This window comes from Palaemon carinicauda, chromosome 3 (genome assembly GCF_036898095.1).
Source record: "Palaemon carinicauda isolate YSFRI2023 chromosome 3, ASM3689809v2, whole genome shotgun sequence".
NCBI classification, from domain to species: Eukaryota; Metazoa; Arthropoda; class Malacostraca; order Decapoda; family Palaemonidae; genus Palaemon; species Palaemon carinicauda.
The window spans coordinates 177,551,691-177,566,237 of NC_090727.1; positions in this window are offsets into that span (position 1 = coordinate 177,551,691).

Genomic DNA, 14,547 nt, shown 5'->3' on the forward strand with positions numbered 1-14,547 from the left:
AAAGAAGAAGATAAAAAGTCGTAATTATATAAAGTCCGACGAAAATAACATAATGATAATCCTAACGGACCAGCTCGTCTTATCCAGATGCTGTTGACAAAATGGCGATAGACTTTTTTCGAAACTCTTGTCGTATATGCGAAGATCATTCATTAAATTTTTTTGACGTTAATTGCTCAATTTTACATCATTATACTGCTTGGAGTTTTATCTGATTTACTGAAGACTTACTCTTGGGTTAATAGGTCCCATTCCTTGTTCCTCGTTCCGTTCCTTGTTCCGCTAGGTGTTTTTGCCATAGGTCCAGCTGACCTAACCACCAACATGAGTAACATTGGGTTTTTTTTCAGATTAGGGTGTCAGTTCTGGCAATGTTGTTAAGAGAATTTTTTATATAGTTTTTGCTGATTCATCACTATGTTGCTGGGAGCTAACTACATCTCTATTTATGTAATTTTGGCTGGCAGGTAGTTTTGGTGATCCGACAAAAAGGTTCTTCATACACATAATGTCATTTAATCCATTTACAGCTGGTAGTATACAACTTGATTTGTTTTTATTTCTATTTCAATTTACGTATTTTCCATAAGACCATATATTTCGACGCATCCACCATTTTCAAAATATAGCTTCGATTACTTTTTATCAAATATAGTACAAATATAGTCTAGAGTCTAGACTTTCAGTATCAACCATACAAAAGATTGATTTATACCGCTCTAGAGTTACCTACTTACTTTGATGGCTGCTTTTCCGGTCCCATACAGCATGGGAACCCCACTCTCTATAGGAAACCTTATCAAATTAAAGATAGAAAATCATGTAAAAAGTGAAACTTTAATTCATCCAAAATTCTTTGTCTTTAAAGGAATTCTGGTCCTTTGATTAAATCCCTTTTAGAGCAAAATTTTTGCAGGCTTTCTTGGAGAAAGGTTGCATCGTAAAAAGAAAGTGAACCCTTTTATATTATTATTATTATTATTATTATTATTACTATTATTATTATTATTATTATTATTATTATTATTGTTGTTGTTGTTGTTGTTGTTGTTGTATTTGTTGCTGTTATTGTTATTGAATATGAATTCACATTGAGATGTCCTAAAACTAAAATATTACAGTAATTCTTGAAATTATTAATTGAAAAGAAAATTGCATTGACATGACAGGAAAAAATTTTAATGGTTACATTTATCATTTTTATTGTAAGATGCTTTCTTCAATTGAAAGAAAGAAGCGATTCATTCAGCATTCATTATCACGAATGATTCAAGTTCTCTGCAGGCGGAGGGCGTGTCAATGATACTTGTAAATTATGGCGAACCTTTTATTCTGTTATTTTTTTCAAGATTATTGAATCTTTCTTTTTAATGCTTCATTGAAAATACCGATGAAATAATCGAACTTCTTTTTACCATCTTGATCTACAAATTTATTTCTCTAAAAGACTTTAGTTTTTTAATATTTACTGACAGGAAATCGATGTAAAGGGCTATTTATTTATTCTATATATGTAAATAAAAACATATTAATGTAACAATGTTTTTCATATGATCCTTTTACTGTAGTTTATCATATTTTGAAAATATGTAAAATGGTATAAAAATAACCTTATAATTTCATGATTGAACAATTACGGAAATGGATAGTAATGAAAAAAAAAAAAAAAAAAAAAAAAAAAAAAAAAAAAAAACATTTACTTGAATATATTTACTGTGATAAGGGCAATATACAATATTTTATTCCCGTGGTATGCAGTAGAAGATGGACCCACGTCACTTGTTGGGTTCCCATAAAATAGATTTTAAGTCTTGGTTTACCCAACTTTACTGCATCCAAATATACCACATACTTTGTCATCTTACATTAAATAATAGATTCTTTGGAAAATATATCTCTATAGCATTATATATTATGATCAATTGATAATGAAATTTTGATTTAGTTTGACTCATTGGCACTGATAATATTTATAACAAGAAGATATTCCTTAAACATATTTAACACACAATTACGTAATCATTTGAATAATTCCAGTATGGAGTTATTTCTTAAAGGCTTAAATATACCTCAATACATATTTCTTTTAAGGCACTACTATCATTTTAAACAAATTAAATATAAAATCTTTATTAATAGAAAATCAAATTATGTTAAATATTACTATAAAGCAAGTGTTTTTATAATTCCATCGCTCTAAACATGGAGATATATCTTTAAGGATTAATTGTACTTAAATGCAAATTGCAGTTAAAACACTGTCGGCTTTCCTTAGCAGCTGTTATCTAGGAAAAATACTGCAATGCACTTCGTAACATTCATACTGGTAAATTCATTATTCAATGTTTACATATTACGGTCAAGATGTTCGCAATTGTTGGTGATAAAAACACAAAGTTAAAATGTTCTTGTAGTGCACCAGTTGAAACAAAAAATCATAAAATTACTTTTAACAGTTATGCACATCCGCTGTTATGATCAAAGAATTAATTATATATAAAAGCACATTAGACAGAAAAAAAATTCATTAACCAGAAAAAGCATCTGAAGCGGAGAAAATTATCAAGAGCAGTTGTGTCGTACGGTAGGTTATATCAGACTATTATGATATATAATCTGATAGTTATAAAATGATAAAAATGCGTATAAGAGATTTGGTGAATTTTACCAAAATATCCTTAAATGTTCAAATCACTAATTTAGGTCATAGACATCATGTTAAACTAGACTAGAAAATAATTCATAGATACTAATTATAATTTTTTGTGATTATTGTGCGCAGATTAACAAAGTTGAAGAGTTTTGTAGGCTGTGAATTGCTATATTGAGAGTAAAGGAAAGAAAATACCACAATATATTAAAAAGAAAATACTCTGACTTGCCATTCTCATCTTTGAAACATTCAGCCCTTCGTTTTTGCAAGGACATATATATATATATATATATATATATATATATATATATATATATATATATATATATATATATATATGTATATATATATATATATATACATATATATATATATATATATATATATATATATATATATATATATATATATATATATATATGTATATATGTATGTATATATATATATATATATACATATATGCATATATATATGTGTATATATATATATATATATATATATATATATATATATATATACAGAGAGAGAGAGAGAGAGAGAGAGAGAGAGAGAGAGAGAGAGAGAGAGAGAGAGAGAGAGAGTTAAAGTAGGCCCTGATCTTTTACCCAAGACTAATCAGACAACAGAAGTAAACACGAAAGCATGTAGAAACTGTTCTACTTATCCATACCCGCCAACTCGTGGCTGGCGAAGAATAGCACACTACTGGCCACCGTCTGGCTATACTAAAAGGGCATTTCTCGGGAAAGTACCCAATTTCTCTTTTACAATGCTGTTGTTTACTCCTTTACAATGCCCATTCGACAAAGGGGGTGAGAATAGATTGGAAGAAAGTTGAATCACAGACTAGTTGAGGTGGGAGGGAAGTCAAAAAAGAGTTCCGTAGAAATTGTGGAACAGAAGAAGGAGATTTACCCTGATACAATACCTAACCAACAAAGGAATTGCAAGTAGAATGGGAAGAGAGCTGATTCACGGAATAGACCAGGTAGAAAGGATGACGGAGCATTGCAGAAATAGGGTAACAAAAAAAAATAATAAAGATTTCTAAGGTTTAGAAAGTTTAAATGCAGGGAGATATTGTTAAACCAACACTTCTATGGGGATGTTGAGTGCGGTTGTTGAATTACAGATAAGAGAAAATAAAATGCAGAATCTGTTGAGAGAGAAGAATCGTCTGCAGAGCAACAAGTGAAAATATAGGATTAAGGGAGGAGCGTCTGGCAGGGGGAATTGCATATATAAATCAAAGTACTACTGACGTGGCATGGAGGTTTAAAGCACTAAGGTCTTACCCTGTAATTCTAAAGATAGGCAAAGCATATATTAATGGCAATGTGGTATAGCTTTTCATCGGAACTCTTACTGAAAAAAAAAATATACATATCTAAAAGGATATTTTTTTCAGATGAAAATAATCATATTCCAAATAATATCGAAATATTTAAAAATGGACATTTACAAAATAATAAGAAAATAAAAACAATTCAATCCGAATGCTTTTTCAAGTTGATATTCTTTAAAAAAGCATGTAAAAGAAATGTACAGCAAACTAAACATATAGAAAATTCAGCAAATGACATCTAAAGGAAAATGCGCGTTAGAAAACTTTGTAAATCGTGCATAAAATCGCCAAAATAGAAGAGCATTAAGGTAAAAATTTAGGAACCTAATATTAAGTCATTTACTCAGTATAGTAGGGCGCCCTAACGCGCTCATGCGCAGTACCGTCGACACACGCATCTGGAGTTTAAAAGTGGTAATGGCAATATGATTACCGAGAGAAACACAAATGACTGAAACGGTGTCCGTTGAGAGAGAGAGAGAGAGAGAGAGAGAGAGAGAGAGAGAGAGAGAGAGAGAGAGAAGGATATGTTTTTCTCATTTTTTACACGTACGTCATTTACGAAAAGTGAACGCATTTCATCTTTACACACACACACACACACACACACACACACATATATATATATATATATATATATATATATATATATATATACATACATTTACTGTTTCATTACGCTACCTTGCTCTTGACAGCAAATATAATTATGTGTGTGCATTCAAAGAGAGAAAGGAAGGTAGAGCCTGTTCAATTTTCAAAGGATGGGAAAAAGTTCATATACGTTGTAGTGACTCTTAGAAGTATCAGAATTACCACTTCCGTACTGTTCGATTACCTGACATATACTGTATATGGGTAGAGAGAGAGAGAGAGAGAGAGAGAGAGAGAGAGAGAGAGAGTAGAATACGTAGTCTATTAACAGTGATACACAGCACAATGGGATTTTCTTTTCATTAAAATTGAATAAATACTTTTATCTTATTTAGTTTTTATCAAGTCTAAATGTTAAGATTATTGTCCATAGATATTAATTGTTACATACAGGAAATATAAACCTATGTATTGTATATAGAGTGCTTTATACATCACCTTTAGACAATGAATTTCAATTATGTCATTTAGAAGGAAAGAAATTAAACATTTTAAAGAAACAGAAACAGTCCCCTTTTCATAACTATTGTTATTGTAACACCAATCTATATAACTTTATCTTAGAAATACCTCATTTAAGACACTACCCTTAGGAACAGGAATATTGTTTTCCACTCAAATTGCAGACAGATATACCTATCATTTATAACTGTAATGAAGTCACGAGCAATATCACTTAAAAAAAAAAAAGAGAAAAAAAAAAAAAACAGCCAGGGGGGTCTCCCAGACATCATACTATTAAGCCATAACCAACGTGTCTCATCGTTTTTGCAGAATACTCCAAAATACACAACCAGAAACTTTATTAACCTATCACGCTTAGAAAGAGTTTCTTTTATCCAAACCGGACCTTACATAAAAAAAAAAAAGATGAAACTTTCTCCTCGAATTCTAGGTGTGATCATACAATGGATGAAGCGGAAGTAACCGGAAGAAAGTGTCCAAAAAATACTTTTTTCATCGTAAATAATATCTTCGTATAATGTATGTCTGACCAATGGATATCTTTGTTTCACTAAATGCTTTAATTCTCAGTCTGTTCTCCACTGTAGGGCTGTTTGTATCCATATATATATATATATATATATATATATATATATATATATATATATATATATATATATATATATGTGTGTGTGTGTGTGTGTATATGTATGTACACACACACATATATACATACATATATATATATATATGTGTGTGTGTGTATATATATAAGTATACATATTATATATATATATATATATATATATATATATACATATATATATGTGTGTGTGTGTATATATATATATATATAAATATATATATAAATATTATATATGTATATGAATATGTGTATATATATAAATATATATACATATATATATATATATATATATATATATATATATATATATATATATATATATATATAAACACAACAACAACCAATGCCGACATTTCTAGTCCACTGAAGGACAAAGGCCTCAGACATGTCCTTATTCATGTTTGGGGTTTAGCTAATTTTCATCTCCACGCTGGCTAACTGCAGCTTGGAGATTGTGGGAGACTTTAGCTTGATCTCTCACAGCACACCAACCTATTATGGGTGCCCCTGACTAGTACAACTTTGCTGATCATGGCTATACGCAAACCCTTTCACAATATTAAGGGTTCGACAACCAGAAGAAGGATATATATATATATATATATATATATATATATATATATATATATATATGCACATATATTTACATATATATATATATATATATATATATATATATGTATATCTATACATATATATATATATATATATATATATATATATATATATAGTATACTCAGATCTATGTACATCGGAAAATATCAAGCTATAAACCTATCAATTTATAAAGTTAAAGTATTACAATTTACTTTTTCTGTGACTAAATTCAGTTAGCAAATCTCTAATCATAACATTATAATTTATGCATTCTTCAATTTGAAAAAAACAGATTCACTGTGTGTTTGGCCGAAGAGGAACGCAGATCTTCAGTATTAGAAATAAGTTCTCGATTTTCACAAATTTTCTCAATGGAGAGAGAGAGAGAGAGAGAGAGAGAGAGAGAGAGAGAGAGAGAGAGAGAGAGAGAGAGAGAGAGAGAGAGAGAGAGAACATTTGGAACGATCAGAGAGAAGGGACGAAGAGTTTCAGTATACTATAGGTATCTATCTAAAGTTGATAGATAGATAGATAGATAGAGAGACAGATAGAGAGATAGATAGATAGATAGATAGACAGAAACTTTAACTTAAAAATCTGAATGACCATGATATGATGACATGTTAATGAATACACAAGATTACTTGCTATCTTTTCTTTTCTTTTTTTTTTTCTTTTAATTTATCGCACCTAAATGCATTTACTGTATCTGTATTATTCATGTAATAGGTAAAAGTATGAAAATCATAAAAAGGATAGTACAAAGTTTCCTGTTTTAGTCAAGTGTTTTTTATTTTTTCTTCTTCTTTTTTTTTTCTTTTTTTTTTTTATTCGCTCCTAACAGATTTCACCGGACCATTAATTTTACAAAAGCAGCGAAGGACAAAGCAGAGAATAACAATACTCACTTATTATCCAAATGAAAAAGTAGGTTATCCCTCAAGTATTTTCTCCATATTAGAGCCTGGCAAATAAACCCAGAACTCTACAGTAAATATCACACAATGCAGCACCACAAGGCTTCGTCTACTACACAATGCAGCCATTTGCATATTCCAAAGTAATGATGAGTCGCGCTTCGATTCATATCGTGTCTAAAAAGAAGAAGAAGAAGAAGAAGAAGAAGAAGGAGCTTGAGCCCCATAGGGAAGATTAAAGTGCTTATGAAAGCATCCAACAACTGTGATAAAATCGATAATAATGTTCCAGAACGCTAAATCCAGTTCGCTTTTAGATCTGCGGGAGATCTTCCGATTATATCATAGAATGAACGACTTCGGAGATGACTCGGCAACATCTCTCTCTCTCTCTCTCTCTCTCTCTCTCTCTCTCTCTCTCTCTCTCTCTCTCGTGACGAGTCATTATTTTTCGAGCATCGCCACTTTTGATTTTTAAGACAAGTATGCTGTCTCTAGATGTGACGTCAAACATTATATAATAATTATCTTATTTACCGTCTAAATCCACTTTTATCTACGTATCTATATAACTTATTAGTTTCTTACAGAATATTTATAAATTATGTAGATTAGTGAGAAAAATATTTTTCCAATATCTATATATATATATATATATATATATATATATATATATATATATATATATGTGTGTGTGTGTATATGTACAGGTATATATATATATATATATATATATATATATATATATATATATATGTATATGTACAGGTATATATATATATATATATATATATATATATATATATATATATATATATATATATATACCTGTACATATACATATATATATATATATATATATATATATATATATATATATATATATATATATATATGTATATGTACAGGTATATATACATATATATATATATATATATATATATATATATGTATATGTACAGGTATATATATATATATATATATATATATATATATATATATATATTACTGTTGTTGTTATGACGCCATTTTGAAGAAATTGATTAATTACACAATGAAACAAGTGATAATTTTTCAATTTATCATTCTAAAGTTTATTTTTTTTTATTCTATACTCGATCATATACATTTAAAAATCCACTTTTTCATTTTATATAAATACAGTTTGAATTATTTCTTTCGTTAGCAAATTTCATTAACATCTACTTATATTAAGGCAAAACATGAACGAACCTTTGGATTTCTTTTTTTCTTTTCTTTTCTTTTTTTATTATAGAATCCATTTGATCACTTTAAATAAAGGCCTTTAAACACTTCAGTACAATAGCACCTACTTTGTGCAAATTGAAATGTTTTTACACAACGTAATACTAAAAAAAAAAAAAAAAAGTATCACGTGGTATAAAAACATTTTATGAAGTGGGTCATCAAGTTTAAGGTTGTAAGGTTTGGATGCCGATGCGGTAATGTCCCTGACTGGTGAACACCAGACTGGGGATCAAGTCCCTCTCAAACTCGTTAGTTCCTTTGGTCGCTGCAACCTCACCATTTTTATGACCTAAGGATGGGGGGTTTGAGGGAGCCTATAGGTCTATCTGCTGAGTCTTCTACAGCCATTACTTGGGTCCTCCTTAGTCCTATCTTGGGTCCTGGGCGCTAATCATATGTACAGTATATATGGTCAGTCTCTAGGGCATTGGCCTGCTTGATACTATTCTTTAAGCCTTTAAAGAATAGTAAGAGACACCAGCTAACTAAATATAAAGATAGATAGACAAAACTAATGTAAAAGTAGTAAAAAAGTATTACAATTATATATAGAAAATCGGCGAAACACTTAAATAGATATGAACAATTCAATTGTATCTATCAGTTAAACTATTCAAGGAAAAGGTAATAATTAAACTTGAGATGAAAAGGACGGAAAAGTACAATATAAGTTTTAATAATCTCAGAAAAAATATATATTTGATTGTATACTAAATAAACAGTAAAATATATGGAAAAAAAAATAGTTGAATACATGATATAACAGAGAAAATATAAAATGCAAACGATATTTAATCAATGAATAAGACAGAAACAATTATAGGAATAATTAAGACAGAAAAAATTAATAAACGAATAAATCTGATGAACACATAATACAACCCAGAGATGATATATGTAAGGCAATAAATCAGGTTAAAATGAACTTGAGAAGAAGGGAAAGAAAGAAAGACTCGGAGAAAAATGAAAACCGCATGTTGACGGCCGGTTGTAAATCTCGGCGAGACGAGAGTAATTCAACAACTCACGCTCTCAAAATCACCACATTTCTGATTGATTCCCATCTCCCAGTGATCGTCATGTGATGCATATGATCATCTCTCTCTCTCTCTCTCTCTCTCTCTCTCTCTCTCTCTCTCTCTCTCTCTCTCTCTCTCATGCTACAGTTGCTGTAATAAAAAACGAGAAGAAATCTCTACTTAGATCATTCTTACGTAAGATATTTCAGCTGCTGGTTCATCTTTCCTTAGGGTGGTGCCGGAAGTAGTGTTAGTTGTGTAATTTTATTTGATTAATAGCTTATATACGATCTTCTTATTTATATACTTGTTTGGTTAAATGGTTAATTCTTGGTTAATGTACCATTTTATTTATTCATTGGCCTGTTTTACATTCATTTATTTGTTTGGTTATATGAACGAGAAATTTGAAATGTTCAGCTAAGGCTCGCTTCACACGAGCGGCTATATACCGCTCAGTTTTGACTTTGCGAATTAGAAATCAATAAAGATCAATGATGCCCATCCCACGCTGCCCGCCTGGAAGACATTCCGAGCGGTAGTGATTTACTAGCTGCACGCACTACTAATTCGCGCGATTCCAGTGTGCGACTTATAAACTCTATGAGGCCGCCCGGGGAAAATCCTCTTCCGTGAAGGCATGCCTCTTAACGGGCGGAAATATTTCCGTACGGAAATAATCCGCTTGTGTGAAAGGATGCCTCCTAACATAGAAAATATTTCCGCATGGATAAAATCCTCTCTTGTGAAAGCACGCTTCCAAACGGGCGGAAATATTTTTGGACAGAAAACAAACCTATCGTGTGAAGGCATGCCTCGTAACGGGCGAAAATATTGCCGTACGGAAAAAAAATCCGTTCGTGTTAAGGTATGCCTCCTAACGAGCGGAAATATTTCCGTACGGAAAAATTCCTTTCTTGTGAAGGCATACCTCTTAACGGACGGAAATATTTCCGCATGGAAAAAAATCCACTCGTTTGAAGCAATCCTAAATAATCACAATGTAAAGCCTACTCGCAATCAATGTCACGGGTACTATTTCTACTAACTGTAACCTTGCAAGACATGGTTTCCAAGATGTCGTTATCGCATGTAGATAAAGTTCTAGACAAAAAACCACATCATTTCTCATACCATTCCGTTGATCATGAATAGCTTCTTGTAACACCTGATGGGCCACCTCCTCATATAAGTGACTAATCCTCTTAAGCAACTTCCTTTTTTCCATTCTACTCCTGAGCTTTGGAGCTTTCTTCGTGTCATTATTTTCCTTTATTTTTACGAGGTCCTTTCCTTTTTTTAATTTTTAATTGCCATTATTATTAATACTAGTGTACGCGACCCATCAAAATGACGGCTAAATATTTAAATAGATATGCACACACACTCACATGCATAGATTCAACCACCCACTGCTCTGTCCTAACTACAACGCGGCAGTTTCGGTAATTTGAGGGCGATTGTGGTTTCTGAGTGTACGTCTAGGGGTACCTCATCTTACCAGGGTATAACTACTCTCAAACCCCCCTATATATATATATATATATATATATATATATATATATATATATATACATATATATATATATATATATACAAATATATATATATATATATATATATATATATATATATATAGAGAGAGAGAGAGAGAGAGAGAGAGAGAGAGAGAGAGAATGTCAATTGTGGTGTTTTTATTCGTAGGGGGTTCTAACCATTTAATGAATGTAAATAACGCCTTTCAATTTTCTCTTGAAATTCCACTGGTATCCTGCCAGAGATTTACAAACAACAGAGAGAGAGAGAGAGAGAGAGAGAGAGAGAGAGAGAGAGAGAGAGAGAGACAGACAGACAGACAGACAGACAGACTAGACAGACAGACATAATGCCTCGCTATGTGGCACTTAATCTTCCCAATCATATCTATTTTTCTAACATCACCCAAGAACTATATAACGCAAACACCCACCTAAAGACCAGAAAGCCTTGCCTTCAATGAAGCTTTGAATTCCCGACAGCGAATTGACATGAAGTATTGTTATTGCTTCGTAATTGTACTAAATTCACCACCAACTGGCACCGGTTCCAGGTACGGGAAGGCTTCGTATGAGAGAGACGAGGAATAGGAGGAGGATGAAGAGGAGGGGGAGAAGGAGGGGGAGTAGGATGAGGAAGAGAAGGAGTTGGTGGTGAAGAGGATATAGAAGAGAAGGAAGAGAGGTAAATTGCTTCTAAGGCGGTGTCTGGCAGATAGTTTTCATCGGAATAAAATCTCACAGAAAGGAATCAAGGAATGGAATGGGAGTAAATGTAGAGGCTCTAAAAGAGGAGAAGAAGAAATGGAATGGGAGTATATGGAGAGGCTAAAAGAGGAGTAGCAGAAATGGAATGGGAGTAAATGGAGAGGCTAAAAGAGGAGTAGAAGAAATTTAATGGGAGTAAATGGAAAGTCTAAAATAGGAGTAGACGAAATGGAATCACAAGGAAAGGCCTTCTAGAAGACATCCTGAGGATTAAATTATTGTTGCCAAGTTCGTAACAAGAGGATTCTGCTTTCTTGTTATAGACACTAATCTCTCTCTCTCTCTCTCTCTCTCTCTCTCTCTCTCTCTCTCTCGTACCTACCGCCGGTTGGTTCTATTAATATTGCTATTATTGTTTTTCCTATTGATACTTTTGTCGCTATTGCTAAATACCCATTTTTGATGATTACTTTTTACACTCTATCATTTTTCGTTATTTATGCTTTTTTGTTATAATAATAATGATATTGGTAATAATAACGATATCATAATAGTAATTATGATAATAATAACGATATCACATTAGTAATTATGATAATAATAACAATATTACTACTACTACTACTACTACTACTACTACTACTGATAATAATAATAATAATAATAATAATAATAATAATAATAATAATAATAATAATAATAATAATAATAATAATTACACGGAGACATTAGTGCCCAAAAAATAAAAACGCTAAAATAAATCCAACGTGACAGACAATATAAATAACAAAGATTTAAAGATATTTATGGTAACAAAATTTTAATGTGAGAGAGAGAGAGAGAGAGAGAGAGAGAGAGAGAGAGACGCTCAGATTTTAAGCCTTCCTTTTTATGACTCTTGCTTTTCATAACACCAAAAAAGCAACCCACAACAACCGACCAACAACCATATATACAAGTCAGTGTTTGATGGTGGAAGTCTGGAAAAACAATGGGATCGAACGCGGACCTACACAGCTGTGAGCGGCGCGTTTGCAATTGCAATACATAAAGTAATTTGTCTAGGATAGTCAGGAAATGCTGTTCAGAGGATTAGCCTATATCCTTTAAGTAATTTGCCCTTATTCTTCACAACATTCGACCAAATCTTTCAGGATATTTTTCCGTAAGTTCGTCTATATTCTTTTGAAAATTCATCAATATCCTTCAAAAATGGTTCCATATCCTTAAAATGTTCATCCATATCCTTCCCAAAATTTCGTCCATATCCTTCATAGATTGTCCCATGTCCTTCAAAATTTTGTCCACAGCCTTAAAATATTCGTCCTTATCTTTCAAAAATTCGTCCTTATCCTTGAAAAAAATGTCTTTATCCTTCAAAATTTCATCCATATCATTCAAAAAATCGTCTTTATCCTTAAAAGATTGGCCATATCCTTCAAAAAATACTCGTCCATATCCATAAAAATTCGTACATATATTTCAAAATTTCGTCCATATCCTTCAAATACTGTTACATATCCTTCAAAAATTTGTCCATATACTTCAAAAAAAAATTCGTCCATATCCTTATAAAAAGTTTTCCATATAATTAAAGATTTCGTCCATATCCTTCAAAAATTTATCCATATCCTTCAAACAATTTACTTAAGAGGATTCGTTCATATTATTTGAAATTTCGTCCTTCAAAAAAATTCGTTCATATACTTAAAAATTTCGTTCATATCCTTCAAAAACTGTTCCATATTCTTCAAAAATTTGTCAATATTCTTCAAAAGATTTCGTTTATATCCTTCAAAAATTGTTCCATATTCTTAAAAAATTTGTCCATATTCTTCAAAAAAAAATTTTCCTATCCTTAAAACATTCGTCCACATATTTAAAAAATTCCTCCTTATCTTTAAAGATACCCATCCATGCCATTTCAGATACATTAGTTCATTGTCGTCGTAAACATTCACCAGTCCTATTTTCAGAAAACCTGAATCTCTCATTTAATCCTGAATTCTGTCGTTTAAATAATGTAATGATTTTCATTACAGAGTAAAAAATATCTGCAGCTCATGGAGTTCTTAATATGTTTCTTTTATTATTCTATCAAATGATTTCTGTACATTGGCCATAGAAGTATCCCCACTTTTAAATGAGTGAATTCTGTATTTTTCGTTAAGAACATAATAAATTTTCAAAAATTGTCGAATCATCTAAGTTCCTCCGAACATGAAAAAAATACGCAAGTAAAGTTTTCCGCACCCCAGTTTATCAAACTGCAGAGAGAGAGAGAGAGAGAGAGAGAGAGAGGAGAGAGGAGAGAGAGAGAGAGAGAGAGAGAGCGCTGTAATTTTTAGAGCTTCCCATCCTTGAAGATGTACACTCAATGGACACAGAGTACCTTGACAGATACTATCACGGATTTAGGTCATTTTCAGAGACAACACTTCCTCATTCCGGTAAACCCCCTTCGGGAAATTGGGTAATAGACCAATGCTTCCACTTAAATCGAGCGTACAAAACGTCCGCCACGACGAAAACGCTTAGATGATATGTCGTCCGCTATTCCGGCGGGACCCGGCTGGATGTGACTGGTTGGCGTTCGTAATCGTAAGTGTTGTCAGACCTGTTCGTTTTCTCATATGTCATAATTTTTACTTCATTTTTTTTTATCTAATATTGGTAATAGTTTTCGTCTAGGCTCTGGTCAGACATTTGAAGAAAATTGCTTACTTCCATCAATTGAATTTCTCTATCAAAAATGTGTTT